Source organism: Trachemys scripta, chromosome 3 (genome assembly GCF_013100865.1).
Source record: "Trachemys scripta elegans isolate TJP31775 chromosome 3, CAS_Tse_1.0, whole genome shotgun sequence".
NCBI classification, from domain to species: Eukaryota; Metazoa; Chordata; order Testudines; family Emydidae; genus Trachemys; species Trachemys scripta.
Window position 1 is genome coordinate 132,491,941 of NC_048300.1, and position 19,290 is coordinate 132,511,230.

The 19,290-nt window shown below is 38.3% G+C and overlaps 1 protein-coding gene across 1 annotated transcript in view; it reads right to left on the reverse strand.

Moving 5' to 3' along the window:
- Positions 1-18,543, reverse strand: part of FHL5 (four and a half LIM domains 5) — a 41,178-nt gene extending 22,635 nt beyond the window's left edge. Inside the window, exon 1 of the mRNA XM_034766012.1 lies at positions 18,114-18,543. The gene's annotated coding sequence lies outside the window, so the exon portion shown is untranslated. The remainder of the gene's footprint in view (positions 1-18,113) is intronic.
- Between the last annotated feature and the right edge of the window lie 747 nt (positions 18,544-19,290).

The following is a 19,290-nucleotide window of genomic DNA, read 5'->3' on the forward strand; positions in this document are numbered from 1 at the left end:
ATTGATCATCTTATGTACTCATACCACTAGAGACTGACACACAGAAACATGCACACCATATGTAACTGGGTGCAGGGCCACTACAGAGTCCTCATTAAAGCAAAGGTTAGATAAATTTAGGTGATCTTCCCTCACCTCATGCACACCTACTTGGGAGGGGGCATGCCTGTGGAATGGCAGGACTCTATACCCAAGGACATGGGTTTGGGTTGAACCTCAGTCAGAGAGGTAGTTTGTTACTTGTTTTTGTTTGAGTCACAGCTATACACGTTCTCTGAAGTAAACCCTTACTTGATTATATTTCTGATTTGTTTCTGCTAAATCAGTCCATTGGCTTACAAAGAAATAACAGGGCATGCACTGATCAGGGCTGGCTCCAGGCACCAGCTGAGCAAGCAGGTACTTGGGGTGGTCAAGGGGAAGGGGCTGCACGTCGGGCTTTTCGGTGGCAATTCAGCGGAGGGTCTCTCGGTCCCTCTTGGAGGGAAGGACCTGCCGCTGAATTGCCGCCGAAGAAGAAAACGGTGCAGTAGAGCTGCCACGGATCGCGATCGCGGCTTTTTTTTTTTTTTTTTTCTGCTGCTTGGGGCAGCAAAAACCCTGGAGCCGGCCCTGGCACTGATGAGCTATTAATGCACACTTGCAGTGCACAATGCACACAGACAAATAATTTCAGTCATGCTCAAAATGCTATAAATGCACATCTGTTCAAATCAATGGCATTCAACTATTACATTAATGTAAAAAAGGAACCCCCCCTTCAGTTTTTTTCAAGGAGTGGTTCATTAGATTTTTAGGGTTAATCTATGCTGAAAAGTTCTCTCTCTCCAAGGTACTTATATGGCACCCATCACCATAGTATTTTAATATATTTATCACATTATGCCTGTCTGGTAGTCAATTATTCTTATCCCCATTTTACAGATGGGAAACTGAGGCACAGAGAGGCTGTAATCTGCTTCTGATCACACACAAAGGCCATGGACAAGGGGGGACTTGAACACAAATCTTTTTAAGTATGATGCCAGTGTCCTAACCACTGGACCATCCTTTCTCAATAAGCAATAGAGAGACTTTATGGGTGAACCCATATCTGCTTTGGAAAATGCTGAAGGCAACTTATCCTCTACACACAACAATCATTAAACAGCAGGGGCCACATCTTACAGCCTTTTCTCAAACAAAACTCTCATTGATGTCAATAAGAGTTTGCGTGAGTAAGGACTTCAGGTTATGGCCCTTTATAAACTGATACCATGTTCGGATACAAAGCAGGATTGGTCTGACAAAGAATGACAGACTTTTCAAATCTCATGACAAAGATGTGGATGATCCTTGTGAAGTACTTTTACCATAAGACAACATAAAAAAATAACGAAATCCTGTCTCCCTGAACCATTGCTTGCCTCAGCCCAATAAATAAATAATGTTCTGAGCATCATGTAGTTGAAATGGAATATTTTTCTGATGTTTTGATCCTAATCTCCACAGTAATATGTTTACTTGAAGTTAGCTGGAAGCTAGGCTTTGTGTTTTGGGAGGTCTGATCAGAATTCTCCGGAGAACTGATGTTATGCACTCTCATGGAATGAAACGCTGACTCCAGCATTCCATCCTCTGGTTACTGGTTTCCTTGACACAGTAAAATGTTGAGTTTTATGTATTTCTTGGGAAAAATTATTTCGTTTTCTAGCTATTATGGGGACAAAGGTAAAATGCAGTTGATTTTAATCTATATAATAGGCACATATAATGTAAGTGACAGTAATAAGAACAGTAGCTCTAGTATATGCTAAATGAGGACACAGGAGTTACCATGGTAACTCACAAGGATGCAGCATTGGTGTCTTTGGGGTTAGAGTTGAGAATGTAGTCCGAGTACAAATTATAAAGCAGATGAAAGCAGGACACAACGGGGGCAGGCTGTTCTGCCAACAGTTTCACCAGAAGGTAGAACACAACTCATGCAAATGCGCCTGGGAATTTCTGCATAGTTGAAATGTTTCTATGTAAAGGGTGCAGACTGAAAAGTCCAAAAAAACTTGTAAAGTTACAGAGAAGTGACATTCACTAACAGGAAGGTTTTTGAGGCCTACACAAATCTGGTCAGCGTAGAATCAACTATAAAGGGATCTTCTTCTCTCCTGTCATTGTGTAAGTAGTGCAGGGACAAGTAACCATTTTAATGTCTTATATTACTTTGATGTTTCCTGTAAATATATTGTTCCTGTTTAGAGTACATGATGTTTTTTGGGTTTTGTACATTATTCCTAATGATATAGAAATTAGTGTATATACATGATATTTTAATTTGTTTTATGCTCCCCTAGTGGAATATTTCCTAATCTGCCTTCATCAGGTTACCCTTGAATTACATCTTAAAAAAAAAAATCAAATACAATACACGAAGCAGGGTTCTCTACTCGGCTCTGAACAGGTACAAACAAAAAAGAGTAATGATGGCATTAATCATCATAACACTCTTGAGAGGGGGGAAAAAACGTGTTATGAGGGCCAAGTCTGCACATGTGTGAGACAACCCAGACAACATAGTTTATCTACATTATTTCCAGTGGATTGTGTGTTTTCTTGCATACCTGCTTGAAACATAGTTTTGCTCTTTTGCGTATTCATCCTGAGTTTATTTTCCTTATTCTCCAGATAAAGGTCTCTGAGCATTTCACCAGCTCAAAGAATTGTTGCAAAAATCATTGGCAAATTTGGGATATTGAGGGCTACTCCACCTTGAAGCAAACATCAGCCTATTGAAGTTAAGGTTTCTAAAAACCTACTGCAAGGAGCAGGCAAAGGACTTTGTTTGTCCTTTCCTAATTTCAGGGGTTAACTTGAACATCTCACTTTGTAGACTTATTGTCCGTCTAGAAAGGAGTTATTTCCTCTTCAGCAGAGCTGCTCAAAAAGAGAGTTAAAAGAAATGAAAGGGAATTTTGAAATTTTTTTTTGTTTTTTCAAATTATAGAAAAATATCAATATATTGACAAACCAAAACCAAAAACCACCCCTCCCAAAAAAACCACCATCATTTCAATTAATTTTTTAAAATTGAAAACCAAGTGTTTGAATACGAAACTTGTTTAAAACTCAAAATCTGGAAATGTCAATCAGCTGTACTCCTGAGTTATGCTTTGTCCATGGATTCTAGGCCCATGCTTTTCCAAATGTAGCATGAGAAGAAATGGAAACTAGAAGCAGCACATATTTCAGGCTGAGTGGAAGAGCATGAGTGGAAAAGGAAAGAACTCTTGGTTTAAAAGAAGGATTTAATATATCATTAACGCCATTACTTTCTTCTTAATTTGTATTGCTTTAGGCCTTGTCTGTACACATGATCTCAGCCCTTGGTGTGGCTGAACCAGACACAACCCCTAGTGTAGAAACTGTTTACACCAATGTAGTGAAATTTGCACAGGTATTGTTTATCCCAGTTTCCAGCTAGAACAAGCGGAACTAGTGTAAACATGTCTATGTTAAAAGTTTTCACTAATGCAGTTACACTGAAACCACAGCAGAGACGAGGCATGGGTGGCCAATGTACCTACAACCTTTCTCTCTATGAGTGAGAAGGCAGGATGGAGTAGCCTGCCATTGCCTGTGCAGCAAGCTATTGTTCCCTTAATACTTCCTTTAGAGAGTTCACCAGGCTATCCAATATGAATTTTATCTGCTGTGCAAATAATATTGAGGATTTCAGCTGATGATATTAAATAATTGATCTCTCTTTTTAGGAGCGGGCATACAGTCACCAAAAAGTCCATTTCAGGTTGGACAAAACATTTAGTTCCTGGGCATTTTTAAAGGACTAGATTCACAAAACAGGAGGTGGAGAAGGAGGAACAATGAAGAATCACCCTTAATAGCCTTTATCTCAGTGGTTAGGGCACTCACTTGGGATGTGGGAGAGCCCCATTTAATCCCAGGTCTCCTCCCTCACAGGTGAGTGCCTTAACTATCAGCCTATTCTGGGCTGGGTCTCTCTCAATCTCTCCTGTTCAAACCTGGGTCTCTTGCATCCCAGGTGAGTGCACTAATCACTGTGCTAAAGGTTATCAGGAGACTGGCGGTGGTGGCACATCCCCTCCGCCACCATTTCTGAATAGTGCCTAAGTTGCTTTGTGACTCAAGCTTACAGTTGTTGCTGTTGTTGACATTGTCGTCATCAAAACTATTTGGTGAATTTGTTTCAAATTCGCAAATAGTTTCAGGGTAAACAAAACTGCATTTTTCAACGAATAAATAAATCTAAAAATTTTCAGTCAGCTGTACTCCCAATATCTTCAACAACTGCAATAAAACAAGGAAAGATTGCATAATTTAATGTTCAATCTTATTTCACTGCTTTCATTTATCTATAACTTGTCTTGCCTACTTTATGTATAGGTCACATTTTCTGGCATGGGCATTCGTTATATAGCACATTTATTTTTTATGATCATCGACAGGTTAATGAAATAATAAAAGTGCTTCACTCATGCATTATTGTACCTCTGTAGATACGGGTCTGTATTGTGTTTTGAAAATCATAAAACATTGTTTCAGAATAAAATCTGACATGAAGCTGGTAAGTGAAATATTAAAAAAACACTTGTACAAAACTCAACTATTTCTTTCTTTTGAAAACAGGACTTGTGCAACCTACTTTGGCCCTGATGCAGCAAAGTGCTTAAGTATATACGCAACTTTATAGATGTAAGTAGAGATTTCAATAGGACTACTCAGGACTTAAAGTTAAGCACTTGCTTAAGTGCTCTACAGGACCAGGTCCTTAAGGCCACATTTTCAGCAGACACCTAACCTGCTTTGGCACTTCTGAAAATCCCACTGGGCACCTATCTGGATCTTTAGACACCTAGATACCTTTGAAAATCTGACCTTTAGTCCATAGTGTGGACTAGATTCTTTTATGAGGAAAGGCAAACCCATTAGTATTCTGTTGTTAAAGAAGCAGGTTCTGTGGTAGTTTACTGAAACGTGGAAGGTTATGGCACTGATCATTCATAAAGAAAATCTGTTTTTTAAAAACTCAGTTGCATTCCATTTGAATGTCAATACCTAATTTATTATATAACCCAGAAGCATTCAGATTACTTTTTCATTCTCAATTTTTAACTAGAATGGATATTTACATATACTGACAATTTTTCAAGAATCTAAAGGTCTGAAAATCTCTCTTATTTCAAATGAATAAGGAGGTGTAAGTAGGGTGAGGTGAAAACATCCTTCAAAACTTTTTCCTTCAATGGAGAATTGGATTTTCTATTCAGTGAAAATTTAGTGGAAAGTGTCCACTTGCTTTCTTTGAAAATGTGCAATTTTTCGTCAAAAAAAACCCAAATCCCTCAAACTGATTTTTTTTTTTTGGTTTTGGCTGGTTTCAGCCAAAAAATTTTGGGCTTTTGACCAAGTTAAAATTTTTCATGCAGAACTCCCCCCTTTTTCCAACCAACTGTAGTCCTAACCATTTGAGAAATTGAGAGAATTCCAGTTTCAGTACATTCTGCATTGTTACTTCAGGTGGAATATCATCCATAGATATGTCTTTAGCCAGTTATACACTAAATATGGCTGTAGACTAAGGGTTTGGGCCTCATTGCTGGAAGATTTTCTGGCTGGTTGGCTCATTTTATCAGGACAAAAAAAATTTTTAAAAATCAATACAGTTTGAAAAAGTTTTGAAGCCCTCCCCCTATTTGCTACTCTCAAATTCTAAAATTCAGTTCACCCCAGCATTATTTGAGTGACTTTGCTCCAGCAAGAGACAATCTATTCAGAGGTCTGCTTCAGCTCTCAACTTTTCCAGAGAAATACTGAGCAATAAAGATGTTTTCATGAGCAATGATGGAAAAACGTCAGTCTGCGCTAAATTCACTCATGTTAGATACCAATGTATCCAGTATGGCAACAGATCTAACACTTTGGCAACACCGGCTCAAAATCTGCACGAAGAAAGTAGGAATTGCCATAACATACATCAGCTCCAGTATTTGGTCTTCAATTGTGGCTAAAACTATTCCAAGAAAAATGCAAGAAACCATCTGGCAGTAATCTGCTATGCAATAACCTGCCCACGGGGGAAAATTTCTCCAGAATTCCTCTTCTGAAATTGAAATACGTTTAGATTTAAAAAAAATCATGTCTTTTTGTAGTAGGGTGGTTGAAATTTTTCTGTCACTGTTTTCCTTTGGAAATTTGGATATTTGACTAAGCAAAAATCTTAATGGAAAGTGTCTTCTTTCCTCTGTTCATTGGAAAATGAAAAATTCAATAATGAAAATTTCTTGGCCAAAAAGATCTTTTATCTTTCAGATGAAGTTTTTTGTTTTTTATTGCCAAAACCAGACATTTTTGGTTTTCAATTTTGTTATTTTAATGAAATGTAAAAAAACATTTTCTGGCAAGTTTTACTTTGCAGTCTATGAGTATTTCTACACAGCAAAGAAAAACCGTGACTGACATGGGCCAGCTTCAGGTTTTTCTTTGCTGTGTAGACATATCCTAAGATATCAGACAAGGCAGCTTATATTTTGAGATGAGTACCAAGCAGCAAGTGGATGTTTATTTGGATCACAGATGGCTAAAAAGAATTAAAAAATTGATGCATCATATTGATTTGGAGAAAACAATGCAACTTTTTATCTATCAAATTGAACTCCAGGATATAAAGAAGAGGGAGTGGGAAAGGTTAATTTTGGGCCCAATCCTAAAAGTTTTACATGAGTAATCCTTTATCAATAGTCCATTGGTATCATCAGACCAAGCATTTTGAGACGAATCAAAGAAAAGCTCCCACAAACTTTAGGAATTACTAGAGCAAAAGCATTCAACCAGAGATCAAACAGAGACAAAAGTTGCACATGAAGACTTATCGGGCGAAATCTTGACCTGGAGGGTTTGCCACGGATTTCAGTGGGGCCAGAATTTCACCCATAGTACATAAACCAGAGAAATATCCAGAGATCTTTGTGAGAATAACTCCTTCACCCAAAGAAATCCCACTTCTAAAAAAAGTATAAATAATATCAGTGACCTGACTGTCCATTGTACAATCCACTGTGAGAATGATATAAAGGAAGGTAAAAATGCCTGCACAAACCAGGGAAATCCCACTGAGGAAACGGCAGCTTGTTAACAAGGTCCTAATGCTACTTGGCAGGAACACATCTGCCAAAATAAAGAATCAGCCTTGCCTTCAGGATTGGAAGCCTTCTTAGGGAGAAAATAGAAAACAATGCCTCAGATACAGTGAGGAGCAACAAGTTTACAGGCAATAAAGTGAAACAGCCTTTGCCACTGATGAGAAGCAACAGAACCCCAGTAGATGGCACTGAAGCAGAATGCAACCTTTAAAACCTTACCCCAAAATAAGCTGTGTCTTTCATTGTGCAGCAACGTCAGCTACAGAGACAAAAATCTTCATTTTAGTTCAGGGATTAAAAGGAAGATGAAAAGTACTCTATCTCTTGAGAACAGAGAGTGCAAGCTAGTTAAACCCCCTTTTTAAAAGTAAGCAAGTAACTATAAGATTAACTTTTTTCCTAGCTTGGTTCTCTAAAAACCAATGCCACACTGCAAAGCAGCTTTGAAAACAGCAATAAGAAAAAAGGATTAGAAACAGCATGCATGTCTTAAAGCAAGTCATAACTGAAAGTCTCTTTGGTTATCCCATAGAAAAAAACAATCACCACGAAGCACAAAAAATAGAAAGTAACCTCTCTACAAAAACAAAGCAAAATAACAAAACCAAAAACACCTAGTGTACTAGAGAGATCTGGTCTTTTTACTCATTTTTCCCCTCACTGCTGCACTATCATGGCTTGACCTAGTTTTCTCAGGAAAAAAGAAATGGTTAGCTTCAAAAAAATAAATAATAATATTTCACAAATAAAAACGAACCAGATACAAAGCTGTCTGATTTCAACCCCAGTTAGAGGGTTGCAGCCAGCGAGGTGACATCTCAGGAAATAAACAATGACAAAAACTAGCTTATATAGGCTAATTTAAGAATAGTGGGTCATAGGATCCTGTACTGTATGTGGTGGAGAGGGGAGCTAAATGGGCTAGAAAAGCTGTGTGAGAGACACATGAACAAACTATATATATTAAGGCTGTCAAGTGATTAAAAGAAGTAATCGCGATTAATCGCACTGTTAAGCAATAATAAAATATCAAAAATATTTAAATTGTGTTTTCTACATTTTAAAATATATTGATTTCAATTACAGCACAGAATACAAAGTGTACAGTGCTCACTTTATATTTGTTTTTTATTACAAGTATTTGCACTGTAAAAAAAACAAAAGAATAATATTTTTCAACTCACCAATACAGGTACTGCAGTGCAATCTCTATCATGAAAGCTGAACTTTCAAATGTAGAATCATGTACCAAAAAACCTGCAATCAAAAATAAAACAATGTAAAATTTTAGAGCCTACAAGTCCACGCAGTCCTATTTCTTGTTCAGCCAATCACTCAGAAAAACAAGTTTGTTTACATTTGCAGAAGATAATGCTACTCGCTTCTTGTTCACAATGTCACCTGAAAGTGAGAACAAGTGTTCTCATGGCACTGTTGTAACCGGCATTGCAAGGTTTGTCTTAGCAACTGGCTGAACAAGAAGAAGGACTGAGTGGACTTGTAGACTCTGAAGTTTTACAGTTTTGTTTTTGACTGCAGTTATGTAACCAAAAAAAAAATCTACATTTGTAAGTTGCACTTTCATGACAAAGAGATTGTACTACAGTACTTGTAGGAGGTGAATTGAAAAATACTTTTGTTTATAAATATTTGCACTGTAAAAATGATAATCAAAAATAATATACACTTTGATTTCAATTACAACACAGAATACAACATATATGAAAATGTAGAAAAACATCCAAAATATTTAATACATTTCAATTGGTATTCTATTGTTTAATAGTGTGATTAAAACTGCGATTGTGATTAACTTTTTTAAAATTGCGATTAATTTTTTTGAGTTAATCACATGAGTTAACTGCAATTAATTGACAGCCCTTATATATATATTTCACACAGTTTATAAACAGATTGCTAGGTGGAGATGGGCCATGGCAGGTCTGTTCTGCATGGGGAGTGCTTTGGAAAGACCACAGTCTCTGTGTTCCTCTCTCCCATTATTAAATTAACTGGTTATGGGACTCTACCAAGAAAGGTGAAAAACTAGAGCTTAACAGACATAAGAAAACCCCAGGATTTTCAGGAAAAAACTCCACAAGCAATTAAACAAAATTTAACTTTTTGGGTGGGAATTCAAGCTGAGGTAAACATGCACTCCTATGATTATTAACCGTGAACTCCTGCCAACCCTTCTAACCATACATCACACTCACTTGATGTGCCTTGTGAAAAATTATGGCCTGATCCTGGAAACCGTTATGCACATGTAACTTTACTGATGTGAGTAATCCCATTGACTTTATATGAGTCAAATTATGTATGTGAACATTTGCTGAATTAGGCCCTGCTTTGGAAACTCTTCATATTAAGGACCACGTTTTCAGTATAGCACCAAGCACAGTGGGGTCTCAATCCCAACTAACACTGCAGTAATTACTAGACCCTTCCTCTCTAATGATTACAGAATAAATAATTTGGTTTAGGCATGTGACTATTAAGGGGCAGAACAAAGACTGAGCTGCATAGCTCCAACGGGAAAAGAGGTATCAGCCCAGACAGACAGACTGGTAGAAATAGAAGGTTCACCCAGAACTAGAGCAATGATGGGAGATTTAAAAACAACACCAGTGTAGGAGGGGGCCTAAAGCACTATTTTTCTGCTTCTTAATGAGCCACCCATTCCCAGAGTCTTTCTGAAATGTAGATCAAAAGAAATATTTTTCCCCAAATAGGTATATGATACTCTGCATTCCACTCTGGCACATTGAACAAACTGCCTTGAAAGGACTTACCTTTGAGAACCTAAGTTCAAAATATGTTTCTTTCCTATATGGGGGTAGCTCAGTGATTTGAGCATTGGCCTGCTAAACCCTGGGTTGTGAGTTTAATCCTTGAGAGGGCTACTTAGGGATCTGGAGCAAAATCAGCACTTGGTCCTGCTAAGTGAAGGCAGGGGGCTGGACTCGATGACCTTTCAGGGTCCCTTCCAGTTCTATGAGATAGGTATATATCTGATAGAAAATAGCGTCAACTGAGGTGCTGGAAATCCTACTCATCATGTTGGCTCTTAATATTAACCTTAAGTGGACATGGGAATAGAGTTGTGCCCATCAGCATTTGCTGCTTTAAGAGTATGTGTATCATATGCAAAACACTGATATTCCTGATTTTATTCAATGGTGAAACATCATTTCCACCAGCTTTTCACAAAGCAAATGGTGAAGTTTGTCCTTTGGATAAATTTAACTAAATATGTGGGCTTACAGCAGGGTGCAATTTTGCTCTTGCTCTTCACCCCATATTTATTTTAAGAATATTGCCATATTGGAGCAGCATAACAGGATATATGTCATTTCTCATCTCTGTACCTGTTTCCCCTCCTTCCCTTTGTCTGCCTTGTCTGTTTAGGTTGCAACTCTTTGAGATAGTTATGTGACTGGGAATCCTAACATCTCCACACCAGATTTAAACACACTTCTCCTTCTTGAGATACAGGAATGTATTCACTTATGAGCTAAAATTTGAAGATTTTACAAATCTGGCTTTGATTTAATCTCCATTTAATGTGACATGAGTTAGTGACCCTTTAATTACTGCTCTGCTGGTTTTTGTTTTTTATGCCCTGGTAGCTGCAAAGATACACGTGTTTAACAAGATCTTTCTTTGCCATACTATTATTTTCAAAGTGGATTTCTTACTGTTTGCAATAAGCATGTCTTTTATAAAATCCAAGTTAAATGTGGGATTGTTCTATTATGTTATTTTGATTTGTAGAAAATGAGGGATACGAACTTGCCAAGCTCCAGAAAAGTGGACATTTGGTTCGGACAAAGTAGAAGGGTTAGAAATCATAAGTCTTCAAAATATCAATGCAAAACAGGACTCAAGACACTAATCTCTAATACAGAAACATTTTAGACAAGGATAATTTATTTCAAGCCTACAGTGGAGTGATGAATCTGTTAAAAATAATAATGATTATGTGGGTCAGATCCTTAGAAAGAGAAAAATGATTCCTTTGCAAATCTGGAATGGAGCTGAGCAACTTCAACACATGGGGCCTTTCTTATTCCAAATTGTGATTAAGCCTTTAACTCCAGTTAGCTGTGTGGGTTTGGTGAGGACAGTCAGCAGCAGCAGTTTCATGGGTGATGACACAATCACCTGTCATGGTAAGATAACGTACAGATCTGTGGCCCATGATTCAAATGATGATTCCTGCTGCATTAAATAGCTTGCAGAGATCAAATGAGACAGGAGAATGGGCTCCTAATGAACAGCAATATGCTTAGCAGTTATAAAGTGCCTTCCACTAAGGGATCTTAATGCACTTTACAATCATTAATAAATTAGTCTTCGCAGCATCCTTGTGAGATAGGTATTATCCTCATCTTACAGACAAAGAGACTAAAACCCTCATTTTACAGATGAGGCACAGTGAAATTAAATGGCTTTACCAAGGTCATACTGGAAGTCTGTGGCAGAGCCAGGCATAAAACTCAGTCCTATGCCTTAACCATAGGTGTAGTTTGACTTCTATATTAGGGGGAGCAGCTCCAGTCAGACCAATGGGGCCGCACATGGGTGGGGGGCAAATTCTGTGCCTGCCCAAGGCTTGCTGTTTGAGGGAGGAATGCCCCCTTCACTCCCCCCAAACTATGCCAATGGCCTTAACCACAAGGCCATCCTTCAGTTCACATTACCATCACAATAATGCCGATGGATGTTTTCAAGTGCAAAGGCTGCCTGATGGGTAATTTCAGAAGAACTTGTAAGAAGAGGGTGCAACAAAATGTTCTAGTCATCAACTTGAGATCATCAGTTATGGATTTAGGGTTGTGACTAATGTTATACAAAACGTTCACAGTAAAGCTTGTCTGATTTTGTGTTTAGTGGAAACATGGCCCATGCCAGCTGAAAGGTTTGCTAAGGATTGTGAACTTTTCCAGTGAATTTGAGCTCATATTCCAGCAAGCCTGGGCTGATGTAGTTTTGCATTGAAATTGCATGAATTTCCCTGTGATGTAACATAAAAGCATTTGGAGTGTGGCAGGTTCGACTGAAGTCTTTGAACTCAACTGTGACTCTCACCTGCATGAGGAGAAAGTCAGCAGCATCCAGTCATAGAATGTAAAACCCTCCCAGGCCTGGCTAATTGGGGTATCTGGGTGTTCAAATACGGATGGGTGGGGAAGGGGAAAATTAACTGAAAAAATTCTGGAAGTTGTGTCACATCATAAAATGACATGCTAAGTTCCAGCAAGGAATTCTATTTATTTTTAACTACTGCTTCATTTTTCTCTATCTATGGTGATTATATGTTCCCATTACCATAGTATCTCAGTACCTGTAATGAATTTATCCTCATAACACTCCTGTGAGTGAGGCAGTGCTATTATCCCCATTTTACAGATGGCGAACTGAGGCACAGAAAAGCTAACCTGCCCAAAGTCACACAGGAAGTCTGTGGTAGAAAATGGCATTGAACCTGTGTCTCCAAAATCTGAAGCCAGGGCCAAACCAGTGGCCCATTCATTGTCCTAGTTCCATTCTCTGACAGAAAAAAAGTCTTAAGTATGGGAAGGAGAGGGAGGAAGGGACATTGTGCTACTACAGAAGCAGTCAGGGAATAGGGAACAAGATTGAAGGCTAGCACTGAGCCAAGGGAGCCTCTTCAGAACCAGGGTCCCATACCTGATGGAACCAGGAGAACTTATCAATACTTAGATGGATGTAAAACAAATTCAGATGGACCTAGAACAAATTAAAAGAACAAAAGTAAAAATGCACTCCACAGGAGGTGGAGAGAGAAGTACCCTTGCACTGCGAGAGTAAACGGAGAGTTACAAGCACCATTTTGGTGGGAACTATTAAGTAGCTTAAAGAGTTATAAGACATTGGACAACACTGCTGTATTTCAGGAGACCTGAACTATGCAAAAATGAGGAGGTTAGTTAAACAGAAATTAAAAGGTACAGTGACTACAGTGAAATCCCTGCAAGCTGCATGGACACTTTTCAAAGACACCATAATAAAGGCCCAACTTAAATGTATACCCCAAATTAAAAAACACAGTAAAAGAACTAAAAAAGAGCCACCATGGCTTAACAACCATGTACAAGAAGCAGTGAGAGATAAAAAGGCATCTTTTAAAAAGTGGAAGTCAAATCCTAGTGAGGTAAATAGAAAGGAGCATAAACATTGCCAAATTAAGTGTAAAATTGTAATAAGAAATGCCAAAAAGGAGTTTGAGGAACAGCTAGCCCAAAACTCAAAAGGTAATAACAAAATGTTTTTTAAGTACATCAGAAGCAGGAAGCCTGTTAAACAACCAGTGGGGCCCTTGGATGATGGAGATACAAAAGGAGCGCTTAAAGACGATAAAGTCATTGCGGAGAAATTAAATGAATTCTTTGCTTCAGTCTTCATGGCTGAGGACGTTAGGGAGATTCCCAAACCTGAGCCGTCCTTTGTAGGTGACAAATCTGAGGAATTGTCACATATTGAAGTGTTACTTGAGGAGCTTTTGGAATTAATTGATAAACTTAACAGTAACAAGTTACTGATACCAGATGGCATTCATCCAAGAGTGCTGAAAGAACTCAAATGTGAAATTGCGGAACTATTAACTATGGTTTGTAACCTGTCCTTTAAATCAGCTTCTGTACTCAAGGACTGGTACATAGCTAATATAATGCCAATATTTAAAAAGGGCTCTAGAGGTGATCCCAGCAATTACAGACCGGTAAGTCTAACGTCGGTACCGGGCAAATTAGTTGAAACAATAGTAAAGAATAAAATTGTCAGACACATAGAAGAACATAACTTGTTGGGCAAAAGTTAACATGGTTTCTGAAAAGGGAAATCATGTCTTACTAATCTATTAGAGTTCTTTGAAGGGGTCAAACAAACATGTGGACAGGGGAATCCAGTGGATGTAGTGTACTTAGACTTCCAGAAAGCCTCTGACAAGGTCCCTCACCAAAGGCTCTTACGTAAATTAAGTTGTCATGGGATAAGAGGGAAGATCCTTTCATGGATTGAGAACTGGCTAAAAGACAGGGAACAAAGGGTAGGAATAAATAGTAAATTATCAGAATGGAGAGGGGTAACTAGTGGTGTTACCCAAAGATCAGTCCTAGGACCAATCCTATTCAACTTATTCATAAATGATCTGGAGAAAGGGGTAAACAGTGAGGTGGCAAAGTTTGCAGATGATACTAAACTGCTCAAGATAGTTAAGATCAAAGCAGACTGTGAAGAACTACAAAAAGATCTCACAAAACTAAGTGATTGGGCAACAAAATGGCAAATGAAATTTAATGTGGATAAATGTAAAGTAATGCACATTGAAAAAAATAACCCCAACTATACATACAATATGATGGGGGCTAATTTAGCTACAACTAATCAGGAAAGAGATCTTGGAGTCATCGTGGATAGTTCTCTGAAGACGTCCACACAGTGTGCAGCATCAGTCAAAAAAGCAAATAGGATGTTAGGAATCATTCAAAAAGGAATAGAGATTAAGATGGAGAATATTTTATTGCCCTTATATAAATCCATGGTATGCCCACATCCTGAATATTGCGTACAGATGTGGTCTCCTCATCTCAAAAAAGATATACTGGCATTCGAAAAGGTTCAGCGAAGGGCCACTAAAATGATTAGGGGTTTGGAACGGGTCCCATATGAGGAGAGATTAAAGAGCCTAGGACTTTTCAGCTTGGAAAAGAGGAGACCAAGTGGGGATATGGTAGAGGTAATATAAAATCATGAGGGGTGTGGAGAAAGTGAATAAGGAAAAGTTATTTACTTGTTCCCATAATATAAGAACTAGGGGCCACCAAATGAAATTAATGGGCAGCAGGTTTAAAACAAATAAAAGGAAGTTCTTCTTCACACAGCGCACAGTCAACTTGTGGAACTCTTTGCCTGAGGAGGTTGTGAAGGCTAGGACTATAACAGGGTTTAAAAAAGAACTAAATAAATTCATGGAGGTTAAGTCCATTAATGGCTATTAGCCACGATGGGTAAGGAATGGTGTCCCTAGCCTCTGTTTGTCAGAGGGTGGAGATAGATGGCAGGAGAGAGATCACTTGATCATTACCTGTTAGGTTCACTCCCTCTGGGGCACCTGGCATTGGCCACTGTTGGCAGACAGGATACTGGGCTGGATGGACCTTTGGTCTGACCCAGTTCTTGTGTTCTTACCAGATCTAGAATTTTAGCTGGGGTGGGGAGTAGCAAGGAACACAGAAATGATGAAGAACCTGACAGGGGAAAATTAAAAATCAATACAACTCAAGGGCAGAGGCCTGCGAAAGGTGGGACAGAGCAAGATGCAAATGGAAGGAAAGTTTTGAAGAAGTCATATTAACTAGAGTCAAATAAAAGCTTTTGCTTGAAGAAAAGGAAACTGGAAACAATAAGGAGGATTGAGTCACTACTTTTTTAGACCACACTGTACACTTTCATAGAAGACTATATCCCTGCTTTAGAATTATATGGGATAGTTTATATGATTCTCCATTAAATGCCCTATATTTGTGGAGTAACTTCTATGCTGCCCTATTAAATTTCTGTGAAACCTTATTAATTTTACCCCTCTTCAATTTTATAGGATTTTTCCAGAAGGTAAAGTTTAAATATATGGGCTGAGATTTTCAAAAGCCACCTAAATATTTTTGAATGCCCAGTTCCCCCACAAAATTAAATCTACCAGAGAGAGACAAGTAGAACGTAAGTTGCAATGCATCATTCCACTCTCTGCAAACTCAGTGTTTGAAGCTCCATAGACTAGCTAGACTGGAAGGGAGTTAATTCAGTGGGAGCTCTACACAACCTCATCTCCCAGCCAACCAGCAGGGAAATGTCTACAAGAATTAAGGATGATCCTATTCCTAAGGGTACGTCTACACTTACCTCCGGGTCCGGCGGCAGGCAATCGATGTTCTGGGATCAATTTATCGCGTCTGGTCTAGACGCGATAAATCTATCCCGGAAGTGCTCGCCGTCGATGCCGGTACTCCATCTCGGCAAGAGGAGTACGTGGCAGCCTCCCTGCCACGTCTGGACCCGCGGTAAGTTCGGACTAAGGTACTTCGAGTTCAGCTACGTTAACGTAGCTGAATTTGCGTACCTTAGTCCGAAGTGGGGGGTTAGTGTGGATCAGGCCTAAGGCTCTTGGCCCCAACCCTCAGATGAAATCTTGGCCCTATTGAAATCAATGGGAGTTTTGCATTGATTTGAATGGAGCTAGGATTTCACCCCTTGACTTAAGATTTCACATTATTGCAAGAACTCTTCTGGAGAGCTTGCACTTTCCCCCTCTTTATATCCACAGTTAGCCAATGCTGTTAGACTTCAACTTTCATGAGAAGTAAAATTCAACCATAAAAGTAAAAGACAAGGAATTGAAAAGAAAACTGGCTTTATTAGCAAAAGGAAAACTGTGGCCAAAAGGACAACTGATTCTGAACCTTACAATGTCCACCAGTCAATCAACCAATAAAATCTTTAAACTTGTCTGCCTGCAAATAACCTTGAGACACATGGGTCAAAACTGATCAGAGTTTCTTTCAAAAAGCATATTATTTCATTTCTCTTTACGCTTGCAAGAAGGTTCACATGCCATCTTAAATTTCTACATATTATGCAATCTTAAATCAAAGTGACTTTCGTGACAGTGCAATAAAATTATATGGCAAGACTGTCAGGATTGTGATAACATTAATATATAAGTCTGTTCCAGGTTGTTCAGTTAAAATACTTCAAGAAATGTCAAGTAATCATACATACTGAAGACAAATGTGGGAATAAATATTAGATGTGAACAAAACAGACAGCACAAAGTTGTTTTCTTAATATAAGAGGTTCTGTGTCAAGCTTTAAGGACGTAACAAATCGGCTGAAAATAAGGAAAGCTACAAAAATAGTGTATTTTAGAAAAGTCATTTGATTACAATCTAAATTGTGTTTGTTAGTGTTATCAAAGTTTGATTTTGGGGCTCATTAGTAAAAGAAAAATTGACTGAATGTACTACATACATAAAATCAGATAGTACAGCAATTAATATATGTTGTTGATCTTCAATTATGGAAAATTTCAGTCTCATTATCCATAAAGCTTTTTAATGTGACAGTGTGAACAGACATTTACAGAACACTTTTTACTAAGCACTGGCACATCCTTTCAATATAGTTCTTAACACTCCCAAATCTGTGGCAGAGATCCTTAAAAAGCTGAGACTCAGACATAACATAATAGTGGAGGAAAAAGGATGAAATAATGTTTGATGTAGATTTGTATCATGTCTAAACTTTGTATGACCTCTAAATTTTCAAGTTAATTTTACATTAAATACACAACAATAACAATCCACTGTATACTATGAAAGTAACTTTGGGTCTAAAAGTGACCTACGTCATCATAAAGGTACAGTTGAGAGCTTGCTCTCACTGGCAGGTAACTTGGCTAGTAAAAGAAAACAGCATCTACAGTTTATTGGTTGGTTTATTGGCACTAGCACAGTAAATCTTAGTTATCTAATTTTTTAAAATTAATAAATTGAGAACAATTAAACCAGCAACAATCTTGGGAGTGCTTCATGGCACATTCAATCAAGATTGTTTGAATATGTTCACGGAATTCTGTAGGCAATCCTAGGAAGATGCATCAGCCACTCTAAAGGAAAATGTAGTACTATTTTTAAGGAAAATGTACTTTCTTGCCTATGTCACAAATTCTATCAGCTATATAAAGTAATTAAAACAAAACACTACTAGAAATTGAAAAAATCAGAATTAATCTATGACTGAATAGAAAGGGTTCTTGCTTAGTTGTTCATAAACTTTCCATTGGTTACCTGGTCTATTGACCTAAATATTTAAAAACTGTCAAATAAAACAGTGGAAAGGTAAATAATAAGGGAAAGAAGTTACTACCATACTCACATTTGGTTTCAAGCTGCTGCTTCTTATGACTTGTGTAGCAAAATAAAGGGAGAAAATAATTAGATTAGCTTTCACAGAAATAAGCAGTCATTAAATCCAAAATAAACAGAATAGCATGCCAGAGCTATTTGAGGGTCCCATCAGATTTTGGCTCTGCAGAAGAAGGCTGAGGGTCAGTTTGTTTCCCTTAGACCTCATGACATGCAAATAGCTGGTTCCCTTGTCACCGAACCAAAATCATTCTTTGTCGTATTGTGTTTACAAATGATAGACAAAAACATACCATATAGGAGGTCCTTAAAGGAGCTTTTGAGAGACAGAGCTTCAAAGATCTAGCCAGAAAGAATTAGGAGCTTTAGTAAAAATCAGTATGTGGAGGAGCGAAGGGGAAAGAGACTGAACATGTTCATCCTCAGATTTTTTGTGCCCATATTCTTTGAAAAGTGCATCCACGACATTTGATAAAAATCAGAACTAACATTAAAAACCCTGATTACACATTCTTTAGGGTGTTCTGCATGGGGTCTGTGGGTAGGGGTAGAAGGGAGAGGTTAAAATTCTACCCTCTTCCAATTTAGGGAAAGGCTTTGGGACTCCATACAACACCACTGCTTGCCCCTAGTCCAGTTTATAGACTGGAATGGTTGCTGCTGTCCCTCTAGGCAGGGATTCCTGGCGACTAGATACACATCAGTGGAAAGTGAATGGCTTCTCTCTGGACCTCTCCCAAAAGCTCATCTCAGTGCTGGCCTCATTAGAATTGGAGCAGAGGTAACCTCTCCAGTTTGGGCTATGGTCACTCTATTCAACACATAGGACTACAGAACGGCTTACTCATTGTACAGGGCCTTCTGCAGGCTTTCAGTGAATTATATCAGTGAAACCATAGGCTGAAATTAAGCATCTTAAAACAAGAATGGCTGGTTGTGGCTTGCGCCACTGCAGACCCAAGGAAATGCTGACTTTCCACCATTATATTCACTGGATTACACCACCAGGAACCAACATGTCAGGGCTGAATCAAGCCTTCCATGTCAAGTAGACAGAAGCCGTGTTTGTGTCATTGCCAAAAGAAAGAATTCTGTAACTCTGTTTAGATAAATATTACATTGGCTATTTGTACTAGGCAGTTGGAAGACTTTGGTAACATTTTCCAATTCCAGGCAATACATTTTCT